The sequence below is a fragment of the Panulirus ornatus genome, chromosome 10 (assembly GCF_036320965.1).
Source record: "Panulirus ornatus isolate Po-2019 chromosome 10, ASM3632096v1, whole genome shotgun sequence".
Lineage (NCBI taxonomy): Eukaryota > Metazoa > Arthropoda > Malacostraca > Decapoda > Palinuridae > Panulirus > Panulirus ornatus.
The window spans coordinates 21,793,092-21,817,623 of record NC_092233.1 but is presented as its reverse complement, the minus strand read 5'-3'; the positions used below and the strand labels follow the sequence as shown (position 1 = coordinate 21,817,623).

At 45.1% G+C, this 24,532-nt stretch overlaps 1 long non-coding RNA gene across 1 annotated transcript in view; it reads left to right on the top strand.

Moving 5' to 3' along the window:
• Positions 1 to 24,532, top strand: part of LOC139750662 (uncharacterized) — a 430,271-nt gene that overhangs the window by 23,541 nt on the left and 382,198 nt on the right. The window lies entirely within an intron of this gene.

Genomic DNA, 24,532 nt, shown 5'->3' with positions numbered 1-24,532 from the left:
TCCCCCGCTTCTGTTAACTCCTCACCCACACTAACTCCCCTGGTCACACCGTACTCTCTCCTCCTCACTTCCCCGTTACATCTGGAATCCACCCGTTATCCCACACCCGAATACCTCACGACTCCATTCTTCGCCCGTTACGCCTCTCCTCCACCCACCTCACTACCCCATCCAACACCAAGCGTGACTCCTCTTGTCTCACCCACCCATCCCTCGTTGCGTCTTCTCCACCCACTCCAGCAGACCCACTTACTTAAGTCATGACGGTGTCCTACCGAACCCCCACACCTGGTTACTTCCCAAGCCCACCATCTCCGTGACCTCTTACCTGTTTCCATACCACCTCCTCTCCTACCCTGCTTACCTTAATCAGCTGTGTGTGGGCGTGCAGGATTTTTCATATCAACACCTCTACTTGATTTGTATTCATGTCATGGTCGGTATTTTTTTTCCCTTTCCTGCCATCTTCATCCTAAATGGAATTATTGTGAAACGCCTTGGTGCTAATTACAATTTACTCTTGAGAGGACGAGTGATTTACACTTGTGGTCTACACTTGTGGTCACGTAATTATAAAAGGTCAAACTACTTACGCTGACGATGAAAGTGAGGTCGTTTATATGCTCGGTAGACAGAGGGGAGAAACCCCACGAGGGAGGATGGTAGACTGTATACGTAACATCGTACACACTGTACGGTGCATGTTGGCATTACGGCGGCGTCAGTTTTAAGTATTGTATCACACCACACCGTTCCTGCAGTCATCACTGACGAACCGTAATCCCATTCTAGAACTCCAGGCCCTAGGAGAAGCGCACACCACGCCAGAGAACGGGGCCTTCATTGACAAGAGCCAGTGCCGGGCATAGACCTGGGAAACCTTCACACACACACACACACACACACACACACACACACACACACACACACACACACACACGTTTTGAACTCCATGTGGCACTCGTGCAACGATTATCCCATTACACGTTATCTCTCGTGTGCTGTGGGAGGACTTCCAATGTGTATTATCCCTTGGGGGAATCCTTGGAAGAATGAGAGAGGATTTAGTGTTCCTGCTGTGTGAGTTTTTGTTTAGAGCTTTCTTTCTTTGATCTCTCTTCTCTTTGCTTTGGGTATTTCCGTATTCTGAACTCCATATTCCTGGGTGATTACTGTGAGTTACGGGGAGAGAGTTTTACACTTGTGTTGCCCCGTCTCTTGTTTACCCATGTCTCGAAGATATGGCAAAGATTTTGAACGATATTTTCGCATCTGTATGTTTACAACTGAAGGTACAGCTCATGTCCTGAATCCAGTTCCCATGCTGTGTCAAATATTTTGCGACATGTGGACATACGAGTTGAAGATTCAGTATCAGTACTAAGTGATATGAAGATACATTTAACAGCAGGCTCAGATAAGGTTTATCCCAGGACAACGAAGGAGGCGAAAAATGAGGTAGTTAGACCTCTGACTGTTCTCTTCCATAAGTCACTTGCTTCGGGGAAGGTACCAGAGGAATGTAAGCTTGCCAATGTAACACTTTTTTGAAAAAAAGGTAAACGAAAAATCACCGCCAAATTATCATCCAATCAGCTTAACGTCTGTAGTTGGTAAACATGTGTCATCCGGGATAAGATTGTAAACCATTTAGAGGACCACCGACTTGTAAAATGACTCGCAACATGATTTTTGATGAAGTCGTTCATGGCAGACAAATCTGCTTGATATCTTTAATGATATAATCAACATGTTTGATGAAAATATGCAGCTGATATCATCTATCTAGACTTTCAAAAAGCATTCGTGAAAGTTCCACATTATAGATACAAGCTAAAGTTACGTCACATGGTATAGATGGGGTTCTACTTCGATGGTTAGGAAATTGGCTTACTGGCTATAAAACAAAGATATGATTAATGGTCAAGTCTCAGAATGGTTAAACGTAAGTGGTGTATCACTAGGATCAATCTTAGGACCAGTTCTGTTTCTCATGTATATTAATGATATTGATGATGGGCTGCACTGTAAAATGTCGAAATTCGCAGACGATACTATGTTGGGTAACAAACGTACAACAGATATGAAACATCAGCAGCTTCAAACGGACTGAAAAACTGAGGAACTGGGTTTATAAGTGGGAAGTGAATTTGAATATCGATAAATGCGAAATTGTATACATAGTAAAAATGAAAAGGTAACATACAGTATTAATTCTGTTGAACTGCAAAAGGTAAATGAGGAAAAAGGCTGGTGTAACAATCTCAGGTGTTTTAAAGCCAGGTAAACAGTGCACAGAAGCAGTTACAGTGAGGAAGAAAATCCTTGGGATTTATTGGTATGGCTATGGAAGGTCCAAGAAAGTTATCCTCACTCCTTACAAGTCACTGGTGCGTCTCCATCTTGAGTACTGTGTTGACTTTTGGTCACATTACTTGAGGAAAGACAGACAGAATGGAGAGAGTACAGAGACGGGCTACCAAGATGATCCCGTACTGGGGAAACAAATCCTATGAGAGCCGAGTATACGACTCATATCTATTTAGTTTAGACAAGAAGAGGTTTAAGGTGTGATCTGAAACAGACATTCAGAATTATCAAAGACTTCGATAATCTCGTTCTTACGACTTACATAGAGATAAATTCGTCTGATTTCAATCGTTGTAATGATAACAGAATCGTAAGCAAACGTTTTTACCGCAAATGAGGCGAAATACCTCATCTTCAAGAGGATTGTTAACATATGGAATGATTTACCAGTTGAAAGTGATATCAGAGATACGTTTAAAAATAGACTTGATGAATATTTCGCCTCAGATCCACAACTGACATTATTTGCGCCACCTTAGCTACATGAAAAGTTGATGGTGTTTTTTTTATTTTTGATGTTACGTATTTCTACCATTACGACACTGACATTAAATCTGTGATATGCTCGTGTCTTCCATTATCACAAACAGCCTCGAAGGTTACCATGTGGTCTGTTGCTGTTTGAATTCCTTTGTATTCTTATACATGTACACACACACACACACACACACACAGTCCTCAGGCTAAGCCAGGTACCCATTCATCAACCAGTCCCGAGGGGTTGGATGTGAGCCGACTGCCAGCCTAGTGGTGTTCAAATCCATGCGGGTTCGACTCCGTCCGGGGTGGTTCATGCTAACTAGTGGTCAGCAACGTTAACCGTTGCACCGAGGAGAGAGAGAGAGAGAGAGAGAGAGAGAGAGAGAGAGAGAGAGAGAGAGAGAGAGAGAGAGAGAGAGAGAGAGAGAGAGAGGAGCAGTCTTTATTTTACGGTCATGTAAGTGATGCGTGCCAATGAAAATATTTCCTCGACCAACTTGCATTTATATTTTCCTCTTTTTCTCGCCAACCCAAGTATCCGCTTTTATTTTTCTTATTATCAAAATTTCCAGATCCCAGATGAACCACTATGTTTTATGGTTATTTAATAAAGAAATATATATATATATATATATATATATATATATATATATATATATATATATATATATATATATATATATATATATATATAAACAAAACTACGAGGCATCAGTTTATCTAAAAGTTCCTCATCGCTCACTGGACGGCAGAGTAGGCCTGTAAACAGTGCCAGGCGTTTTAATGCATTTTATCCATTGATCTCGCAGGGCACACAGCTGTCAGGCCGTCTGACAGTACCAGCAGTGTTTACAGCTGGTGGAAAGGCAGGTTAGTAAATACAGAGGGAAGTGCGTAGAGATACCTGCTGTGCTGGTGTACAGTGAGTACTGTTGGGGAAACGATTTCACACCATGGAACTATAACTTCAGAATTTTATGACACTTTGAAGGAGCTGTAGATCACATGTCTACAATGATGTAGTGATGTATGATATGTATCGTATAGTGATGTATATTATATCGTGTATAAGTAAGTGTGGTGTAGTTAGATGCAGAAACAGTGACAGTTCCTAATGGATAGAGATATGATAATGAAGCTAGAACAGAGTGGGTACTTAGTGTATCGATACATTTGGATGTAATGTTAAATGATTTTAGGCTGAAGTGATATTGATTTACCTTAGTTCCCCGTGCGCTCTGCACCCCGTAGTGGCATAGCCTGTCTGTCATATGTTAGTTCCTCGTGCGCTCTGCACCCCGTAGTGGCATAGCCTGTCTGTCATATGTTAGTTCCTCGTGCGCTGTACACTCCGTAATGGCATAGCCTGTCTTATGTTAGTTCCTCGTGCGCTATACACTCCGTAGTGGCATAGCCTGTCTGTCTTATGTTAGTTCCCCGTACGCTACATACTCCGCTGTGGCATAGCCAGTCTTATGTTAGTTCCCCGTGCGCTATACACTCCGTAGTGGCATAGCCTGTCATATGTTAAGTCATTGTAATTCTCTGGTGCGTCATTTTCTTTGTGTAGATGAAGGCAGAAACTTCTTCTCTCTCTTACAGAGAAACCCAGAGACTTAGAGTTTGGATTGAGACCGGGGAGGGAGAGGATGGTAAAATATTTCATAGTTTTCTCCGCTGAAAAAGGTTTGGCTTGTTTGGCGAGGGGAAACTTAAGTCGGCTTGTAAAATGCTCTCGCTGGTGAATGATCATTCTGAGCAAAGGTATGTATATATATATATATATATATATATATATATATATATATATATATATATATATATATATATATAAATATATATATATATATATATATATATATATATATATATATATATATATATATATATATATATATATATATATTACACGCTGATGCTGTGTAGACTAGTACATTTGTCCAGCATGATGCCGAGGCGCCCTGTGACAGTCATATGACCCAGGCTGCCATATGACCCACACAGTCATATGGCTCTTCTGTTTCCTCCCCAACCCACCCAACTCATTTGTAGCAGCACAGCTTTTACTCGGCCTCCCTCCCTCACGTCTGTTGACCTTACTGAGCACGGAGCCACGACCCTTGACCAGGACAGTGCAGTCCTAAAGGTTGTAACGTTCTAGGAGGTCAGGGAGTGGAGCTTCAGCTCAGTACCTCAGTTATCACAACAGGTTGTGGAGCGTAGAAGAGGAGTGTTGTATTTACCTTTTATGTTGTGCTGTTATTGCCAATATTTTGTTTGGTTCAGTGCAAAAAGTGTAGTTAAATTAAGACTTTAGAATTGAATGTCTTTCTGAAAAGACTTCAGAGAAAAGAAAGAAAGCAGGTATAGAAATGAGAAGAAAGCAGGCATAGAAGTAAGAAAACTGATATAGAAATAGGTACGAAGACTACCCAACACGACAGGGAGGGTCAGTCGCCAGAACTAGTAACGAGAAACGGATTTCTAGAACCGGATTAGTTCGTATATAGTCACCTTAGGAAAACTTGAGGTAGCACGCGGCTTCGAAACGTTTTTGAGGTATCCCTGTGGATACAAGTGAGGGCAGAGAGCTGGTGAGCCTCATCTCGTATTCTCTTTTAATCATCTTTTCTTGGGCGTCTTACTTTGGCAGTGAACAGCAAGGCCCGATGAGACTCTTCATCACCAATACCAGCAATTTGGTTTTATGACAAGTATGACATTTTATGGGAAGGACGAACATTGTATTTTGATGTTACGTATTTTTGTTGAAAAGTGTTAGGTAAGGCATTCAAATACAGCAGGATAGTATATAATATGGCTGTTACAACAAAGTTTTGTCGTTATTTTCGCCGAGTGGCTCCTCAGTACGTCCGAGGCAGTAACGACGGTCATACCAGGGGATCCGGCAGGAGACATCAACGTGTAATCCTGCACAAAGTTAGCCCGACTGACTCGCGAGTTCGACTGTTGACGCACGTGAAACTTCCGCCTCATTACGCGCCCATATAATCCTCCACTGAGCACTTCGCCAAGCACCCCCGAGTGTACCATTACACCAGGCCTCGAACCGGTTCCCTTTTATGAGTTTCTGTTTGAAGGATCTTCCATTCGTTTTCTCCACACCTTTCAAACATTACCACGAACCTGGTAGACAGAGATATTGATGCAAGGGCATATATGTTACGAAGATTATTACGCAAACATGTGTTTAGTGTGCACCATTCGTGTCGTGCTTGCTGTTGCCTCACATGGACTGTTGTTTCCTACCCGGTTCGTGATGGAAGACGCTTTCAGCTGCCTTGCTCATAAGGACTTTCGAAACGTTTGGAGGGTTCAGAAAACACAGTCGTAAGGGATGTTGTGACAGGTAGTGGGGCAGTCAGAGCATTGTGGTAGGGGATGGGAATGGGTGCGTTTGAGTGGATGATGTTATGCTGATGGTTGGAACACAGGGAGGTTGACGCTGTTGATGCTTGCATCACAGGAAATATGATAGTATATTGATGCTTGCCATGCAGGAAATATGATACCATATTGATGCTTGCAACACAGAAAATAATAAAAAATATACACTCTGTTTCAGGGATATGATAATATTTGAGAAGGAATCTGATTTTGAGATATGTTGGTGGGAGATTACAGAAGGTCATAAGACTTTCATATATTCGGATTCACGATGAAAGTGATGCTGTGAAATGTCGGAGATGCTGGTGATGGCGTGGTGGAGGTTGTTAGAGAAGAGATACATGAACTTATTATTATGTGAGGGCGTGCAACTTCGGCATAAGATAATGGAATCTCATGAGGGGTGCAAGGTGTCGGGGATGGATTGTCTGAGAATCGCCCGAAAGTGAAAAATGTGGTTATTGAGATATAATGTGGTGAACGGGAGACACGGAAGAAGAGAGAATATGTGGGAGAAGTATAGGTAAGAGGTTTCAGATGATATGATGGATATCATAATAAAGATTGAGGGAATTGTAGGATATGAGAGTGAGGTAAGTAGACAGTAGATATCGAGTGTAAAGCAGGAGGGTAGCATGAGAAAGTTTACGTACACGGTCGTACAAGGCTAGATGAATATGCATGATTATACAGTGATTAAGGTGGTTAGTTGGAGACGCAGGATAACACATTTGTCATAATGGTTGTTTGGGCTTCAAGCCTATCAGCAGGCAGGGTAACTGATTAAGGCCATCACCTTCAATCCAGTACATCCATCAGCCACAAAGTCTTTTAACACCAGGTGTTGAGGATAATGCTCGAGACCACATACACTCTCGCTATGCATGTGGCCCATTCAGTGATGGATGGTTGGTCAGTGGGCTTTAGACCTGTCAGCTGCCAGGGTCTCTAAGGGCGCCAGGGTCAAGTCATCACCACCAGCCGAGTGCTCTTTTTAACACCTTTTCATGTGTTTGGGATAACCCCAAGACTACCACATACACTCTCCCTATTCCTGTGGACCTGGTGGTCATGGAGCTCTCACTTGTGCCTCTGTTATCTTCTGCCGGTCCTTCCTTGACATGACAGCTGATGTCTTCGTCCCATCACCAGCTCGATGGCAGTAGATACAAGCCGGTTGTCGACACCGAAGGAGACAAATGCCCGACCATCCTTGATTTGCACAGCTGATGTTTTCTTCATATTTTAAGTGACCCTCAGCTTACAACTTTTGTCATTCAGCTCCGCTCGTCCTCGACTTTTTTGCTGACTGCATTGCTTCACCGTTTAGCGGGCCGGTGGAGTTCCTCGTTATTGAGGAAGGTGTTACGTATTGTCAACATCCAACCGCGGAGCGAGCAGCAGCTGCCTGACGTCATGCAATTGGGCCAGAGGTGATTGTGTTTGAATTTACTCATTTACCACGTTCGTAGCGTAGGGGCTTGTTCTACCTATGACATAGTATGGACATTTCTTTTTCCATAATCTAGTATAGGCCTTCTGTTGCCTTTATGTAGTGTAGCCAAGGGAAAAATGAGAATTTTTTTCTCCAGTAATAAAATCGATACTTTTTGATTATATGCCACACCAAGATTCCTTAGTTTCGTCCTGTATGCTTCCATGAGCAGTTCTTTGATTGGAAAAGATCAGAATAGTTACACCGAATTAACTGGGCATATTGAAATGTAGTTATTACGAAAAAAATATACATAGAGACGAAAAACCAGAAGGAAGAATTTGATTGCCTTAAACGGAAAAGATGTGTGTCAGAAGTGGAGGGGACGAGGAGAAGGGGAGAACAAGTTGAAGATGGAAGGATGGAGTGAAAAAGATTTTGAGTGATCGGGGCCTGATCATGCACGAGGGTGAAAGGCGTGCACGGGATCGAGTGAATTGGAATGATGTGGAATACAAAGGTTGACGTGCTGTCCTTTGATTGAACCAGGGCATGTTGAAGCAGTGGGGGAAAAACCTTGGAATAAATCTTTTCTAGTCCATGACTTGACGTAGTGAGGGTATGTACGTTCAGTTCCAAGTGAGGACGTTTCCGTCGTGGATGGATTTCCAAGTCACTACAAGCTTGGCATCGTGACGATCGGCTAGGCCTCTGGGTCCCTGGTAGTTAGCTACTGCTAAGCGGAAAGTGTCACACACCTAAGAGTGTCTGTGGTGGTGTAATTTCCATAGATTAGGATGAGTCTGGATTTTTAGTCTTAACTCTTTTTTTGTGCGACAATGCAATCCTATCGTCCGACGGTAGGATCCTTGAGTACGACAGTACGATCCTAGGGCAAGACGGTAGGATCCTTGGGTACGACGGCACGGTCCTAGCGCACGACGGTAGGATCCTTGAGTACGACGGTAAGATCCTTGAGTACAATAGTAGGACCCTTGAGTACGACGATAGGATCCGTGAGTACGACGATAGGATCCTTGAATATGACGGTAGTATACCCTTGAGTACGACGGTACGATCCATGAGCATGACGGTATGATCTTTGAGTGCGACGGTAGAAACTTAGAGCACGACAGGACAATCTCTGAGTACGACAATACGATCCCTGAGTACGACAGCACAGTTCTCGAGTACGATGGCGGGATCCTTGAGCACGACAGGCAAGAAACTTGAGGATAAAGTTACAACCCTTGAGTACGAGGGTGTAGCCTTTAAAAGTCCTGATCGATATCAAACTCAGGGGTCGTATCGTCGTCCTCAAGGAACTAAATAGAGTGCCACTACATAAGGGGGACCTCCTGATAGCTCACACTCAGCCAAGGAGAGCTTTCGATACTCCATTTAAGTCTTTAGACACATTAGCGTATTGCATATTATTCACGGGGAAAAGATTCCAGTTTAATTTCCTCTTTCTCTGCCCAGAAGTTAGACGACGTGATGGCTGGTGTCGGCGTGCAAGTCTTCTCTGAACCAAGACGCCGACGTGAAGACATTCATACTCACTTCGGACCTGGTGCACTCCAGGTTGTCATCCAAATAATCTGCCATGTGCAAGCTTTCTGGAGGGGGAGGATATTGCCCATTTAATTTTCGATCATCAGAGAACGACAGTGGTATTTGCAGTGCGCCATTTTTTTTTTTTTGATGCATTGCAAGGTCTTTCGTGACAAAGAAACGTGCTAGTTCAACAGAAGACAATCAACAGCCCCATAAACTCTCATACGTATTTATCGGTTTATATATATATATGTGTGTGTGTGTATGTGTGTGTGTGTGTGTGTGTGTGTGTGTGTGTGTGTGTGTGTGTGTGTGTGATAAGAGAACATCCAGTTTAAAGCAAATATGGGAAAATAATCGATAGGAAACTCGACCAGCACTTGGCTGAACCTCGTACGTGGCACACTTATCTATCGATCATGGAGCCCTCAACGGTACCTAAGCGATCTCCACCACTAATAGCTCTTGGACTCTGTTCCACGATATATTGTGTTCCACGGTATGTTTTCTTCCATGATATGATTTTGTTTCACGATATGTTGTGTTCCTCGGTACATTTTGTTCCACAGTATGATTTGTTACATGATATGTTTCGTTCCACGATATATTGTGTTCCACGATATGTTCTATTCCACAATATGTTTTGTTTCACGATATGATTTGCTCCACGAAATATTTTGTTCCACAATATGTTTTGTTCCACGAAATATTTTGTTCCACGAAATATTTTGTTCCACGATATATTTTGTTCCACGATATGATTTGCTCCACGAAATATTTTGTCCCACTGTATGTTTTGTTCCACGATATATTTTGTTCCTCGGCATATGTTATTCCACGATATGTTTTGTTCCACGATATACGTATTTTCCCCGTCAGAGATGCTCCTTTCATCTATCCGCACTTGAACTTACTCATAGATTTATGAATTGGTCGTTTGCTTGACTCATGATCAAGGATAACCCAGCCACACCTACGACTCATATTCCTTAAGACACCAATTGTCCGTAATAAAACGAGTCGGTCAGTTTGCAGCGTGTGTGTGTGTGTGTGTGTGTGTGTGTTGGAAATGTGATGCCTCGTGGGTGGAGGCCGTGCGACACTGTGTGGTGATCTGGCTGACAGTTGTGTGGGATTCTTGAAGGGATAGAGGAGGATCTTCTCGCCGCAAGTTTGCAGTACGAGCAGTGAGGCGTCCATCCTCTGCCAGGCGCATTCTCCTTCGCTCCACACACACACTCGCTCTCACACGCGCTCTCCTCTCCCTCCCGTGCCTGACCAGGCATCTGTGCTGCCAGGCACACATCCATGCAACGATTTTTGGCATCCCCCTCCTCCTCATACACGTGGATATATATGTACGTGAGTTAACCCCCCACCAACCCACCCAAGGCCGGTGCATCTCTTCCGTATCACGGCTCAGCGCTTCCTCTCTCACCCAGCCCCGCCTGCTGCCTCTCCCTCACCCAGCCCCGCCTGCTGCCTCTCCCCTTCCCAGCCCCGCCTGCTGCCTCTCCCCCTCCCAGCTCCGCCTGCTGCCTCTCCCTCTCCCAGCCCCGCCTGCTGCCTCACCCCCTCCCAGCCCCGCCTGCTGCCTCTCCCCTTCCCAGTCCTGCCTACTCCCTCTCCCCCTCCCAGTTCTGCTTGCTGCCTCACCTTCACCCAGCCCCGCCTGCAGTCCTACTCTCACCCCGGCCTGCCTGGTGCACCCTCCGTCACCTGGCCCCTGCGGCTGTCACCTGTATCCACCGTCCTCCCTCCCAATAGGCTCCACCCCTCTTACCTCTCCCTCACCCAATATGTCTGAATTGGCTGGTTGTAACAAGGAAATTTCACATGGAAAAAAGAAGAGAATAGGTTTTCGTATATTGGCCTGAGGTTGCTCTTGTGATAGCATAAACCTGGTAGTCACTATGGTGATTCAGCGGTACATGGCGTGAATCTGTGGTCGAGAGGAGTACAATCATGGCGGGGTAGTGGACGGTCAGTGTGGATCTGGTGGGGACGGGAGCGTTGTTCCTCAACACCCACCACCTCCTCCCTTCTCTGTTGCTGACTGCTGTGAGGAGGCCCAGCTGAGGATGATACCCGAGTGGGTTTTACAGGAACCGGGATCATCATCTAGATCCCTCTCCACACACACACACACACACACACACACACACACACACACACACCCTAGGCAGGTGTGTCCACACACAAGCTTTGGAAGCCGTAGATCTTTACGCCGTTGGTGGTTGTTAGTCGGAAAGATAGATAGATAGATAGGTAGACAAAGAAGGAGAGGTGGGGCGGGACTCCACCGCTTTCATGTATGTGTGTTTGCACACGTCAAAAAAACCTACCACTTTTGTGTGAAACACTATGAAACCACGCACGAAGGATTTTGAGAAATGCTGATTGGTAGCCTGCTCTTTTGATATTGTAACGCATCAGTTGCTAACGAAATTTCGTGTCATTTGCCATAGTAAATGTTATATTGATTATATATTTCTATGGAAATGATTATAAAGATGGGGCTGGCTACCATAATTACTTGGAAAATCGTCTCATGTTCACTCTTATCAACAACACTGAGTCAACACAAGTTGTATTGATCACTTCGAGATTCATCGGACCCATCCGGGAAGATACGTTTTTTACCGTGTTGTACGTGTTGCTGGACTGAATGGGTGTCGACATTCTGTAGTGGTCATTAAGCCAGAGATCGTAGCACTCAGTAAACATGCATGATTGCAAGGAAAAGTGTTGCTTTCCACCGCTTGCAGCACGGCGTTGTAGCGCTGTGATCCCTCAAGATAATTCAAGAAGAGCAGAGAAGCTCAGACAGTACTTAACACCGGGTAAACCTTGAAGTGGGTCTAGGTTCCTGGGGCTTAGGTAAGCGAGGAGGTTAGATTACGTTAGATTAAGCCGGCGGAAAGCTGGCTCGGGTTTCGCAAATTGTAGGTGTTTTCGTTCTATAGTTATTAAGCTGTTTCATTTGAAACCCATGTTCCCTGATCCTCATAATCCTTCCTACTATGGAATCGAAGTTCGAAGTCATTATTCTATGTATTTTCGAAAACCAAATTGGATTTAGCGTTATTGACAGATTAAGAAAGCCACAAAAAGTCTATCCTGCCTCAAAATTGCCGACGAAAAAGGACGAGCCTGTATGTTGTACTTTAACACTTTCCCAGCTCGGCAAGGTGCACTCCTCCATCCAGATCCGCAAGGTGTCCCTCCCTCACCCATCCCAGCAAGGTACCTTTCCCTCATGCAGCTTTCCATCGTGTCCCTTCCTAACCCAGACCCGTCTGGTGCCTCCCCACGAACCCCCGACTCAGCCCTGCGTGTTGCCCCATCTTTTACCCAGCATCTGGCTGGTGCCCCTTCCTTACCCAGACCACAAGGTGCGCCTCCCTCACCCACCCTTGCAAGGTGTTCCTCCCTCACTCAGCCCCTCAAGGTGCCCCTCCCACAGCCCACGAGGGAAGGTGCCCCGCCCTCACCCAACATAGCCCGGTTCCTCTCCTCTATCATCCAGTGTTGCCCTGGGCTCCTCCAGTCTCGCTCATCCCATGCGACGCTCTCCTTAACCATGCTGTACAGCGCGGCTCCTCCCTGCCTCGTGGTTCCTCCGTCACCCAGATGATCACCTTCCCTCACTCAGCCTTGCGAGGTGATCCAGCCCCACCAGATGACCCCTCCTTCACCTTGCCCAGCCAGGTGACCCCTACCTCACCTTGCTCAGCCAGGTGACCCCTCCCTCACCTTGCTCAGCCTGGTGACCCCTCCCTCATCTTGCCCAGCCAGGTGACCCCTCCCTCACCTTGCCCAGCCAGGTGACCCCTCCCTCACCTTGCTCAGCCTGGTGACCCCTCCCTCACCTTGCCCAGCCAGGTGACCCCTCCCTCACCTTGCCCAGCCAGGTGACCCCTCCCTCACCTTGCCCAGCCAGGTGATCCCTCCCTCACCTTGCCCAGCCAGGTGACCCCTCCCTCACCTTGCTCAGCCTGGTGACCCCTCCCTCACCTTGCCCAGCCAGGTGACCCCTCCCTCACCTTGCCCAGCCAGGTGACCCCTCCCTCACCTTGCCCAGCCAGGTGACCCCTCCCTCACCGTGCTCAGCCTGGTGACCCCTCCCTCACCTTGCTCAGCCAGGTGACCCCTCCCTCACCTTGCCCAACCAGGTGACCCCTCCCTCACCTTGCCCAGCCAGGTGACCCCTCCCTCACCTTGCCCAGCCAGGTGACCCCTCCCTCACCTTGCACAGCCAGGTGACCCCTCCCTCACCTTGCCCAGCCAGGTGACCCCTCCCTTACCTTGCCCAGCCAGGTGACCCCTCCCTCACCTTGCTCAGCCTGGTGACCCCTCCCTCACCTTGCTCAGCCAGGTGACCCCTCCCTCACCTTGCCCAACCAGGTGACCCCTCCCTCACCTTGCCCAGCCAGGTGACCCCTCCCTTACCTTGCCCAGCCAGGTGACCCCACCCTCACCTTGCCAGGGCATGTGACTTCTGCCCCACCTTGCCTAGCCAGATGACCTCTACCCCGCTAAGCCCTCTCTCGCGTCATCTCTTTCCTCCAACACTTCAGTTGGTGGGCCTTCATCCAGCTCCGCCTGCTGCCAGGCCCCACTCCGTGCCCTCGCCTCCTTCACCAAGCCCCTCATTATGTCCTTCCCTCCCTCACCACACCTGACTCCATGCCTTACTCCGTGCCCTCCCCTCCCTCACCAAGCCTCATTCCGTCACCAGAACACTACCCTTCCTTCACCAAACCCCACCCCTCCGTCACTATACATAACCCCTCAGGATTTCTTCACATTACATAGAGAATCATCGACCAGAATTATCGGTATGAAATCTAGAGATAGATGTAATTTTAACGAGGACAATCTATTTTCATTTGTAGATGCAGAATATTGGAATTAATTAGCATCAGATATTGTCAAGACGAAGAATATCGATCACTTGAGAAATTCTTCAGCGATACCAGCAGGGAAACCTGAAAAGACTCGTATATCAGCTGCTCTGAATCGCTGGATTTAAACTCAGTTTTTTTTTTTTTATCTTTGAGCCTCCTCCGTGGATCATTCTGTTGCAGTATTGTATTACGCCAGTTTTCTCTTTCACACTTTCCTGAATCATCATTTTCATGGCATCATATTCCCTATCGACCTACTGTATGGGTGTTGAGCCATTGTCCCCTTTACTATCCTCTCTCTCTCTCTCTCTCTCTCTCTCTCTCTCTCTCTCTCTCTCTCTCTCTCTCTCTCTCTCTCTCTCTCTCTCTCTCAAAACTCAAAGAGAAAGTATTATTACTCTGCGGCGCACATACCACCCTCGTCATTCACTATCAGATCCCCCTGTAATCTGTCCCTCTCATGTACACCAGTCTTTGTCTCCTCCACGTTCCTCCAGCTCCCGCCAGGAGGCCCTTAGAACCTCTCTCTCTCTCTCTCTCTCTCTCTCTCTCTCTCTCTCTCTCTCTCTCTCTCTCTCTCTCTCTCTCTCCACCCCCCCATTTCACCCGGCCCCATCCGGCGGTCCGAAAGGCTCCAGCCCTTGATATACTTGAACCACAATACAACGGCCTGCCTAGCCAAGGACAGCCATTTGTTGCTGGCCACTTGAGTGTGTAACAGTAATTACCGCGCGTTGCCGGGCCTTAATGGCTCGCAGATTATCTCGCTTCAACACTCATACGCGCACAACACTGTTCTTCGTGAAAAAAAAGGAGAAAAGAATTATATATATATATATATATATATATATATATATATATATATATATATATATATATATATATATATATATATATATATATATATATATATATTTGAACTAATGAACCGCGAAGGAAAATCAAAACAGGAAAATTTGCTTAAGCGCTTTCGTGTATTTCAACACATCTTCAGAAGGAAATGGAAACAAATCACAGATTTAGCAACAACAGGAGCCTTTCATAAAGGGGTCCTGGGATACAATGATAATGATAATAATGATAACAATGATAATAATGAGAATGATAGTCATGATAATAATGACAATAGTAATGATAATAGTAATAATGGTAATGATAATGATAATAATAGTGATTATGATAATAATAATAATAATAATAATAATAATGATAATAATAATGATAGTAGTAATGATGATAATGATAATAGTAATGATTATAATAATAATGATAGTAATGATAATGATGATAATGATTGTGATGATAATGATTATTATGATAATTATGACGATAATAGTAATAATGATAATATTAATGATAATAATAATAATGATAATAATAGTAATAATAATAATAATATTGGTAATAATATTGATAATGATAATGATAGTAATAATGATCATGTTATAATTACAATAATGATGATAAGTATAATATGATAATTCTTTACTTTCCTTGCGCTGCTTTCTAATTATTAGATATATCAAATTCGTCCAAGTTCAAGTATTTGATAATGTTTCGGCACACTGATTTGAACTGGGAGTTCCAAGTTTTTCTGACGAGCTGTTGTCCGCATCCCGCTGTTTACTGCTTCCATTTATTTTTCCTTTTGATATAAACTGATTTAGGAAAATTTCGCGATTATCAGTTATTTTTCGACAGCAATCTAAGCGAAGGGCTGATCATGTGCAGATTTATGCAGGAAGAAGCCATCCTTTTTCTCACGCACGGCCTCAAGCGCGGCACGAACCCTCTCAGGAATTCGAAACATGGCCGGGGAAGTTGGCTGTCCGATTAGCATTTCCCGTTGATCGGCAGCCATCGTGGATCGTGATCGGTGGTAGGTAGGACAGTCTCTCCTCCTCCCCTAGTGGAGCAGACAGTCAAAAGGTGATCGACACGTTTTCTTCCCCGAACACACTAACAAACAATGATGAGTCGTGCAGAATTCGCAGAATTCTTTGTGGTAGAGACGCCCCCTGAGGTGTCTTTATGCTGGAGTCAGATATGCCTCGTTGCTGATTGAACCTGAATATATCAGTTTGCTCTCTCTCTCTCTCTCTCTCTCTCTCTCTCTCTCTCTCTCTCTCTCTCTCTCTCTCTCTCTCTCTCTCTCTCTCTCTCTCTCTCTCTTAGACCAGACCACCTCGATTGGATCTTGGATCTATGTGGTCTGTGTATCTGTGTAACTCTCTCTCTCTCTCTCTCTCTCTCTCTCTCTCTCTCTCTCTCTCTCTCTCTCTCTCTCTCTCTCTCTCTCTCTCTCAGGCCAGACCACTTCGATTGGATCTTGGATCTATGTGGTCTGTGTATCTGTGTAACTCTCTCTCTCTCTCTCTCTCTCTCTCTCTCTCTCTCTCTCTCTCTCTCTCTCTCTCTCTCTCTCTCTCTCTCTCTCTCTTAGGCCAGACCAGCTCGATTGGATCTTGGATCTATGTGGTCTGTGTATCTGTGTAACTCTCTCTCTCTCTCTCTCTCTCTCTCTCTCTCTATCTATCTATCTATCTCTCTCGGGATTACACCTTAAACTATCGAGGCAATTTTAGTTTAATGAGTTATCTTTACGGCGAAACAGGTTGACGACTTGCTCTCGAGGAAGGCGTCGCCGTTGGAAGCGTTTTACGTGACGTTTTCTTGAGGTTTTTATATATGTCCTTCAGGGGCCGCCGGGCTGGATCCCCCTCCGCCTGGGTTATGGCGAGGGTTAGGTTGGCTAGCTTCCGGAAGCTCGGGTTGCAGAGTCCTCAGGTCTTGGGGGATGGGAGAGTTGAAATGTGTGGACCATTTTAACACCACTTTATTCCTGTACTTCAAAGCTCTCTTCACTTATCATGTTTTATAACCTAATTTGTGGATTAGTTGACTGTCGACAGACGAAAAGTTGTTTTACGATAAAACAGGTCTTGGGGGATGGGAGAGTTGAAATGTGTGGACCATTTCAACACCACTTTATTCCTGTACTTCAAAGCTCTCTTCACTTATCATGTTTTATAACCTAATTTGTGGATTAGTTGACTGTCGACAGACGAAAAGTTGTTTTACGATAAATTCCTGTTTACCTTAAATTGTAAGTTTACATTTACACCCGTGTATACGTAGACGTCAGTATGACGTACAGTTGTGTATATATATGGCCTTAAAGTTAAATATTGTACAGGTTATAGTATCATAAGCAGTTTTGTGTCGCTGTTGTTATGAACACAGAGTTATACACTGATATTGAGTGCTGTGAGTGCCATGGCCACCATGTGAACCACTAAGAGTGTCGTCTCCATACTCTTGCAGTGGAGTGGGCCACTGGTGGTGGTATGAGCATTACTTGAGACGTTGCTAGGGTTGTACACATAGTGTAAGTGCCTCTTGTGGCGTGTGAATCCTTTGGGTATCGAGGGGTCTTGCGAGCGACGGCGTTTTTGTTGATGCGTATTGAATATTGTCGGTCGTCTGAACACCGTCTGAGCTTCTGGTCGTTACTGGGACCTGTGTGAGGCCCTGGTGGTTTATGAGGTCCGTTTCAACCCTTTTGTAGTTCATGAGGTTTGTGTGAACTCCGGGTGTTGTGTGAGGTCTGGCTGAGCTCGTGGTGGTTTGTGAGGTCTGAGCTCTTGTGGTATGTGAGGCCTGTCTCACTTTCTGGTGGTCTGTGAGGTTTGTTTCAGCTCCTGGTGGTCTGTGAGGTCAGTTGAAGATCTTGGTGGTTTGTGAGGTCTGTTTCAGCTCTAAGGGTAGTTTGTGAGGTCAGTTTAAACCTTTGTTGGTGTTGTGGGTGGTTTGGACGGCTCGTGGTGGTTTCATTAGTACGTGGTGGTGTGTTGGTGTTTGAGCGCTTTGTTAGCGAGTGGAGCACACGTCGTCCCACATAATTGCAGTAATTATGGTTAAAAATCTGTGGTGAATATCAACGGGTGTCGTAGATGGATGGGAGGAGTCCCTAACCATTGGTGCCGTGATTGGCCTGGCCAAGCATGGGGAGCATGCGAGATTGGCCAAGCATGGGAAGCATGCAGATTGGCCAGGCATGGGGCGTATGAAGATTGGCCTGGCGTGATGAGCATGCTGATTGGCCAGGCATGGGGAGCATGAAGATTGGCCACAGTGGGGTGTGTTCGCTGCAGCGTTGAGTCGTTCAGACGCTCTGGAGAGGAGGGTCGCAGCCGGCGCAGTGTTCATGTGTGTTCACATGGATGTCTAAGTATGAAATCAGTCACTCAGGTCAGTGGTGAGGCTGGGAGTGGCAAGAGTTGGTGAGAATACGATTAAACTACTGTGGATTGTGGTTATATTCCTTGGTGTCATGGTCTGAAAGAGTCGGTAGTGAATGCGTGAAAGACGTTCAGAATGATTTTCTGTACAGTCGAGAGCTCCAGGTTACACCGCGAGTGAAAAGTCACCTTTTGGCGAGGCTGCATCACTAGGAGCACGGTCTCGTCAAAGAACTCTCTCCCAAGGAGTCTACCTACATTCCTCTACTACTGCAGATAACGCCGACTCGAGGACTTTTTCATAGAAATTAGTCCTGGGTTAACTATAATATGATGATGATGATACAATGTAATAGCGGGAAGACCACGAAGAAACCTATAGGAGGACGTAATAGCAGATGTGCAGTTCCTCGTGCACAGCCTTTAACAACCTGCAGAAGGAGGCGGTAGGCATAGATCTTACATACGTTCTTCATACACATCACAGAACCTTTGCGATAACTCGTGCCACAGGCGAGGTGGCGTGGTAGCAGTGGTAGTAGTGTAAAAGCAAAAGGCTGTGATTCATGTGGTCCGAAAACTGATGGTGTGGAGGAAATCGGTTGATCTTTTAAGTGTTTAGGTGTTGTGGGTCGGGGGTGGCAAAGGAAGGTGAGGCGACGAAACAACTTCATGACGTTCGTAAAGCAGAAAAGGCGATTTCACGTGAGTGAGGCAGTGGGGATGTGAGGTGGGTGTTCCTCACTGGGGAGCAGCGGCCGAGATAGCAACGGTGTTCGGGGATTCTAGTATTGTTATTGGCCGATTTATGGAGGTCGAGGAGGTTGATATGTCCACGGCACGCGTTTGGCATTATTATATATTTTTTTTTTCGTTTTAGGAATCTGAGTTATACAGGAGTGCCAAGCGTCAGTCTCTCTCTCTCTCTCTCTCTCTCTCTCTCTCTCTCTCTCTCTCTCTCTCTCTCTCTCTCTCTCTCTCTCTCTCTCTCTCTCTCTCTCTCGCCACGTGGCCAAAATCTTGTCGTAAGTACTCGTATGTAATTACGCAAGTACTCTGTCTATCTTGCCACCTCGTAAGTTACAGTAAAATGCACTTTATACGTTAAGTGTAGGAAAGATTTATCATATTGCAACTGATGGATGACGGGGAACATAATTGGAGTGTCGGCTGACGACTTGAAGTAGCAGTCGATAAGAAGGAACGCAGGATCCTTTCAGACGAACGCCATCTATACTGCAAGCTGGGCACACACCGTGTTCCCGGGATCACCTCTTTCCTTCAAGTCCTTGGGTCAGAAGTGTCTCTGTGTCTCGCTCTCGTTCATCGGACGGCCCTTTGTTTAACGGCTAATCCACTGATTTTCAACGGTAGAGTTCCCCTTCCTCCCTTCGCCTCTGTTCTTCGAAGCCTTTATTTGGAATTGCGTCTCGTGTGTGCGTGCGAGGAGGTTTGGTATTGTGACATGTAACGTATATTGTCAGCAGACTTGTAACCAAGTCACAGGTGCAGCTCACACACAAAAACCAGTGAGGATTAGCCGGCCACAGGGTAGCTTCGTCTCTTCTGCCTCGCCACCCCTCGCCACCGCGGACCAGGCCTCGCATGTATATATATATATATATATATATATATATATGTAGATGTGAGCTGGTGAGAATTGTCTTTTGTTCCTGGCGCTACTTCACTGACGCGGAAAACGCGAACAGATACGAAAAGCAGGTATATATATATATATATATATATATATATATATATATATATATATATATATATATATATATATATATATATATACACGGTAAGATTCCTGTACTGGGATAAGATCCAGCGTCGAACTAGTTTTTGTTACATGATAAGCTATCATTTTCAATTATCATCACTATGCGTCCGTCCTCGACATTTGTCGCCTATTACTGTGTAAACTTCTTACACTTTAGTCTGTTCCTCAGAAACCAGCCGGTCAGTTCAGCTGGAACTTTTCAGAAGTGGTTTGTGTATGGTCCTTTAACATACGCCCGTGTTTCATGCTCCATCCAGTATCAAGTATGGCCACCAGGGGGCAAAGTGGTCTCTGGTTGGCTGAGAAAAGTATGAGAAGAATGAAGTAATTCATCAGATCTCCTGACGGTGTTTGTAGACGTGACTGGTAATAACAGAAGGTTTGTAGGGAAGAAGGTATCATGATGGTCAAGCCTCATCACGTTCCCTCATTCCTTGCCACACTGACATCCAGCATGGACGCCTCAGCTCGTTATTGGTTCTGGCTGGTTGGGAAAAGATATTACCAGAAACAGCTGGGCAGTTGATATGAAAGTTAACGTGTGTAAGATAAGGCAGATGGTCCCTTATCAACCCTACGTTTTCGCGTTGATCCCCGACCAGGAATGTACTGCATAGACCATCAATGGTTTGGGATGATAATTCAAAAAACACTCATGTCACATATGCAAGGCTTTGTCGTCTGTGTGTAAACTTGTCACATATTAATCATCTCATAGATCTTTTGTTGCCTGGTTAGAGATGTAAGCTGACATGAGTGTCTAGTTAAGGCATTCGACCTTCTTTTTTTTTTTATATATACACTCTGTCTCTGACACGGGTTAAATTATATGATTTTGACACATTAAGGAAATGATTGCCGGTATGGAGGCGGACTGCCTCGAGTCATGATGGTGTGGTGTGTTCGTGTTGTCCAGAGATTCAGAGAGTGTCTGCCGTGGGCTCGCCCGCGGGTCGTGCCGATAAGGTAGATTTTAAGACCCGATATTCTTAGGTTTTCAGTCGTGTGTATATATCAAGAAGCTGTGACCTTCTTCCTTTATAACTTGTATGTCGGTGTCGAGGATGTGGGATGTTATGCACCGCACCAGCGGGGTTATCGTCTTGCAATGACCTTATTGTAATGAACACTTGGAAGACTTAACACCGCTTGCGCTCTGAAACCTTGGCAATCCTTAGAGTCAAGTTTTGCAGTGTTCAAGGGCAAGGTCAAGCCGGCCGGCGAAGGGCGTGGTCAGCCGCCGCCAACCATCTCCCCCCCCCCTTCTCATTCCCCCACTCTCAGCCTCAATGCCGCGCCCCCCCCTCCCTCCCTCCCTCCCCCTGAGAAATCTACCTTGTCCACCCACTCACTCCTTCACCCCCTCCCCTTGTCTTGCCTCCATCTCTCCCCCCCCCCCCCAAACCCCTGCCACGCCACCTGTCACATATACCTGCATCCTGCCCCATACTGTGGGGCGATGTAAGGACGGGGTTAACATACGTGGACACTAGACCGTGGTGGAGGGTGTCGCTACGTTTTTAAAGTCCCTTAACCTTCATACCTCTTTAGCATAACGCCCTTAACTCGGAGGTCAGTGTTTGTGAACTTCAGGTTACGTGGACCTCTGGTGTGAGAGGTAACCCATCGTCGTCTCTGGTGGTGTAAGGGTACCTTAGCTTCGTACCCCGTGCCTCAACCTTTGCACTGGAGTACCTTGACCTCTTCCCGTTCAAGACTTGCGTCTGACATTTGCTCATCACCACCTCGTCCTGCCGCGGGTACTGGCACTGACCTCACACACCAGACGCACACTTTGCCAAGCCGTGTGTGCACGTATCAGGTTCCCCCTGCTTCAGTTCTTTACTAGATCACCTCAAATGTGTTGACTGTTTGGAGGTTTTTACTCTTAAACTGAAAACTGTTGACTGGATAAAGTTAGTCTTTAGGTCTGTGGAGCCACCAGGGTCATTAAGTCCGTCATCATCAGGTTATAAGCACTGATCGAAAAAAGTCTTGAAACGTCCTTCGTTAACAAGATTATTTTTTTAAGACCACTGGCGGCCTCGCTCTGGGTTCTGGAAGTCAGTTTTTCGTTGATATCTCATTAACATTAGATGCACTGATGCGCCAGAGAGAGAACCGTGATTGCTTGCCGAGTATTTCATGTGTAGGGGAGCGAAGCGAGCAGTACAGACAGCGACAGGTGCTTGAAGCCACACACCATGAAACAAGCAGTGTGCTTGCCTGGCCTTTGCCTCTCTCGAACCCATTCACATCACTGGGCAGTCCTCCCTCCTCTCTTGCTCCTCGCTGCTCAGGACAAACAAACCGGCGCATGTGGTCGTTTAGCCCGCCGTCAGGAGCGAGGCGCAGTCTCGTTTTTAACTGCGTATCGATAGATCTCGACGTATATGGAGTGATGCTGTAATTATGTACCTCAGCAGTTATTGGAGTGAACACGAAGAATCTGCTTTAAACCCGCAGGCTTCGGTAGATAAATGAAATCGTTACGTTTACTACCTCACTGTGTGGTCACTTAGGAGTTCGTCTCGCAAGACTTTGTTTGAGTAGCGATGTATATATTCCGTCAAATGATATTACACCTTTGACGGTAGAACTTAAATTTTTTTCCCCCTAATATTCTGCAGACGTTAATTCTACTCATTCCTATTTGGCTTACAATAGCTCGCTGGGTGCGAGTACCAGAAATGTATGTTATATTGATTCTCGGGTCTTGAGGATATTTGTGAGGCCTGGGTAGCTTGGCAAGACACACTGGGGTTGCTTTGCCCGTCTCGTCGTCAGGACTCGTACGTGCAGCACAACCTTGGTCGTTACTTAGGAACACTCAGTCAGATACCCATCAGACATAATGCAGTCTAGTTCCTCGCATCTAAAGAATTAAATGGCATAAGACTCTAGATAAAGAATTAAATGACGTAAAACTAGATAAAGAATTAAATGGCATAAGACTAGATAAAGAGTTAAATGTCATAAGACTCTAGATAAAGAATTAAATGACGTAAAACTAGATAAAGATTTAAATGGCATAAGACTAGATAAAGAGTTAAATGTCATAAGACTCTAGATAAAGAATTAAATGGCATAAGACTCTAGATAAAGAATTAAATGACGTAAAACTAGATAAAGATTTAAATGGCATAAGACTAGATAAAGAGTTAAATGTCATAAGACTCTAGATAAAGAATTAAATGGCATAAGACTCTAGATAAAGAATTAAATGGCGTAAAACTAGATAAAGAATTAAATGTCATAAGACTCTAGATAAAGAATTGAATGGCATAAGACTCTAGATAAAGAATTAAATGGCATAAAACTGGATAAAGAATTAAATGTCATAAGACTCTAGGTAAAGAATTTAATGACATAAGACCCATAATTTTAGACTTCAGATTTTGGCTGAGTTAGTCCCCTTATTAAAAGATTTACCCTGGAACTTAAGTGGGTTTATAACTAAAAGAAAGTTCAACTTTTGGCTATGGAAATTTATGCACTTACTTCTCAGCATCTAAACTGCTAAATTGCGTTAAGACCCATATTTATGATATGATTTTTAGATCTCCACGTGTAACAAAGGCTTAAACCTGGAACTTAAACCTGGCTTTTATATTAAGATTATACCTTTGGACATAGAGCTTGATCCATTTTTTTCTCCAGTCATTATTTCGACTAATTCTTCTTTCGCTTCCATTCACTATGTTGCGCTCTAGGCGACAACGCAGAGTGCTCCGTCTGGGAACACCCATCTGGTATATTGTTAATGCGTGAAAAGCACTGCCGTGAAACACAGCGTCACAGGCTTTCAGTTTTTTTATTTTTTTCTTCCACTCGTAGTACCGGTAAGTAATGTGGCCGTCCTAGAATAAACATAACGCAAATACAGGACACGCACTTAACCCATTGTACTCAGTGCGAATATTATTACGCAGGATTAAAATTTTTTTTTTTTTTTTTTTTTTTGCTTTGTCGCTGTCTCCCGCGTTTGCGAGGTAGCGCAAGGATTAAAATACCACTGAATAAAAAGCCCAACGATGTAAAACTTTTCCTTCGTCCCTACTCCCGTCTGGCGGTGATGGCTCGTATTGTTCATCAGTTATTGCTAATATGGAAGCTATTGTGACTGTTGATTATCACGAGTGGCTCCCACCTCCTGCAGACGCTGATGATCGTAGTGATGATACCAGGGGACTGGGCTGGCTCACACGTATAACGATGGTGTGTCACAGCAGTTCGTAGTAACCCCCTCGCCAGGCCGTATGCGCTGAGGCGTTGAGAGATCGTGACTAATAATCATTTTTTTTCTCTTTTTTTTTTGTCACGTTTTGCACATCACGGCGTCCGTAAT